The 3415-nt window shown below is 48.6% G+C and overlaps 1 pseudogene; it reads left to right on the plus strand.

Moving 5' to 3' along the window:
• The first annotated feature begins 1136 nt into the window (after window positions 1-1136).
• Window positions 1137-3202, plus strand: LOC149523127 (L-amino-acid oxidase pseudogene; annotated as a pseudogene).
• The last annotated feature ends 213 nt before the right edge of the window (window positions 3203-3415 follow it).

Here is a 3415-nt window from a genome sequence, read left to right on the forward strand (position 1 = left end):
ATTACATGACTAGCATACACAGAATCAGTAGAAGGTAAACGCCTCTTCCGAAATAGCTACTTCGAACTAAGGCGTGTGTAGATGCTCCACTTCTGCTATTTCGAACTAGCCCCTCCCCAGGGCTGTTCTAAGTTATTCCTCCTTGGGCTGTACATCAAGATAGCACGTCTATGTTAGGGAAGCTGGCCTTGGATTAATTTGGAGGCTTCCCTACAGTATAGACATGTTGTTTCAAAATAAGCTAGTTCAGAATAACTATTGTGAAATCGCTTATTCTGAAATAACTGTGCCGTGTAAATGTACCCTATAAGGGCTCCACACCCAGGAAACCAAACCCCACAAGGGACCAAAATCCCAAATAATTCTGTTTTGCCCTGTGTCAAAGCTGTACACTGAGGAGCTGTGTCTACACTGGCCAGTTATTCCGGAAAATCAGCCGCTTTTCCGGAATAACTTGCCAGCTGTCTACACTGGCGGCTTGAATTTCCAGAAAAGCATTGATGATCTCATGTAAGATTGTCAGTGTTTTTCTGGAAAAACTATGCTGCTCCCATTCGGGCAAAAGTCTTTTTCTGGAAAACTGTTCCTGAAAAGGGCCAGTGTAGACAGCAGAGATTTCTTTTCGGCAAAAAAGACCCTATCGCGAAAATGGCGATCAGGGCTTTTTTGCAGAAAAGCGCGTCTAGATTAGCACGGATGCTTTTCCGCAAAAAGTGCTTTTGCGGAAAAGCATCCTGCCAATCTAGACGTGCTTTTTCCGAAAATGATTTTAAAGGAAAACTTTTCCGTTAAAAGCATTTCCGGAAAATCATGCCAGTGTAGACGTAGCAAGTTCATGAAGCCCGCCCACTTTATCAACGATAGAGAGATATGCACAATGGTTGCTCCCCGCCCCAAGTAAGAATGATTTACTCTGGATTCGGTAAATAAACAAACGTGTTTTATTAAGTCAAAAAGTAGGATGAAAGTGGTTGTAAGTGAAAGCAGTCAGATCAAAGGAAGTTACTAAGTTAAAGTAAAGAAAATTGCCAGCTAAGACACTAGCTACGTGCAAATTCTTACCCTGAACAGCTTGTGAAACCTCCTCAGATTTCGTTTAGCCCAATTTGTCCAGGTCAGTCTGGACTCTACCCCTGCCCTCCAACGTATCTACCTCTCCCCCTAGCTTAGCGCACAAGAGGCTATTGCGAGATGCTCTTTGGTCACCCATCACTTCTTGTTTCTTGCAGCTTTGATGAGATCACAGGCGGGTTCGACCAATTGCCACTGGCCTTCCACCGGTCCATGCCCGGAGTGGTCCACCTTAATTGTACCGTCGAGCAGATAATCACTAAAGGTGACACGGTCAGAGTGTTTTACCGCGCCCCCGATACACTAAGACCCAACTCTGTGAAGGCGGACTACGTCCTGGTCACCTCCTCAGCTAAAGCCACACGCCTCATCCAATTCATGCCCCCGCTCTCCTCCAGCAAGGCCCACGCCCTGCGCTCCATCCACTACTCCACCGCCACCAAGGTGGTCTTGTCCTGCACCGAAAAGTTCTGGGAGAAGGACGGGATTCGGGGCGGGCCGTCGGTCACGGATCACCCATCCCGGTTCATCTACTACCCCAACCACAACTTCTCAAGCGGGTGGGGGGTGATCGTGGCTTCCTACACGTGGAACGATGACGCGGAGTTCTTCGTGCCCCTGAGTGACGAGGAGTGCATTGACGTGGTGATGGAGGACCTGGCAAAAATCCATCACATCCACAAGGACAAACTCAAGCACATGTGTGATAAACACGTAATCAAGCGGTGGAACCTGGACAAGCATTCCATGGGGGCCTTCGCCTCCTGCACCCCCTACCAGTTCACTGATTATTCGGGGCCTCTGTTTCAGAAGGAAGGGAGGGTCTACTTTGCCGGAGAACACACCGCCCAGCCTCACGCCTGGATTGACACGGCCATGAAATCAGCCGTGAGAGCGGCCAGGAACATCCACAAGGATAATCAAAAGTGTCTGGAGCAACTTGAGAAGAGGGTTCCAAAAGTTGAACTTTGATGACTTCCTGGGTGCCTAGTCAAGGCGTGAAGACACCAGCCACTCGGGGCTGGTCTAAATGAACGCTGGAAGTCAATCTAAGTTACGCTACTTCAGGTCAGAGGAACAGGTTAACACCGCTTAGCAGCTGTGTCTCGTGGATGTTGAACCCCTACTAATATTTTCCCCCATGGTTCCTAGCATCCTGCATCACCCATGGAGTTGGCGTTTTTCTTTCTAGACCGTGTTGTGTCGTTGTCCCTCACACCCTTTACGGAAATCTGCCTACGAATATGCCTAGCTCCGATATGCTTTATGCAAACTACCACTGGGAACCGATCATTGGAGAGCTTGTAACCTCTTGAACGTGTCTACAAGGCTATAAGTTGCCCTGCTCTATGTCCATTCCACATTCAAGTTACCGACGTTTGCAGGAACTGATATGTTATAAGGACTCCCATTCCCCAGTCTTGAGTCACACCACGAAAAAACCAAACCCAATTTGTACCAGGGGAAGTCCACCGTAGGAAAAAAAATTCCCCGCTTCAAGTTCTTTCGCTGTACGTTCCAAACAACTTGGACTTATCTTGGACGTGAAGCAAGGACGGCCTGTAGTCTACTGATGGCCACGAATTGTTCCTTTATTTGAAACGAGAAGTATGAAGCATAAACCTGTTGACTAATCTAGACGTGCTAAGGGAGGGCCGTTGGTGGAACTTAATGGCCCACTGCTCGGGACAATGATCTGTGAATAGTCTTCCTTGTAAGCTCGGACCACGATTGGTCCTACAAAGACATGTGACCCTGCCCCCGGGTGCCGGAATCCATCTTGTATTTTGTACTTTCCCATCGGCGTGTGGTCAGGGAACTGAACAAGGAAGGGGGGAGTCTATGTAAGGAGTGTGATGCACATGAGGATGGTCATCGGCTCTCTTCACAAACGGCTTCCCTCCTGGAGAAGACTCATGAAAACACCTGGACAGGAAAAGACACTTCTGGCCCGAGAAAGACTTTCCTGGAAATAAGAGCTAGGCAGAGAAATAATGATTTGTAATCGGCTTTTTTAGTGTATTCGACTTAGCCGGCGTGTTGTTTTATTTTGCTTAGTAACTTCCTTTGATCTGTCTGTTATCGCTGGCATCAATCCTCCTTGGACGTTTAATAAAATCACTTTGGTTGGATGAGAAACCCAGTGGCCAGGATGCTGAGCCGGGGTGGATGACAGCGGGGCATCTTCCTCGACAAAGGGGGTGAATCAGTTATGAGCTTGCTCTGTATAAACTTTCAGCAGAGTGAGGTGGATTGATCGGGGGGGAGGGGAGTTCGTCCCAGGGAGGCGGGGCAGATCTCAGTGTCCGTGTCGCTCAGAGGGGGGGATGTGACCCCCAACTCC

Source organism: Pelodiscus sinensis, chromosome 19 (genome assembly GCF_052426305.1).
Source record: "Pelodiscus sinensis isolate ZL-2025 chromosome 19, ASM5242630v1, whole genome shotgun sequence".
Lineage (NCBI taxonomy): Eukaryota > Metazoa > Chordata > Testudines > Trionychidae > Pelodiscus > Pelodiscus sinensis.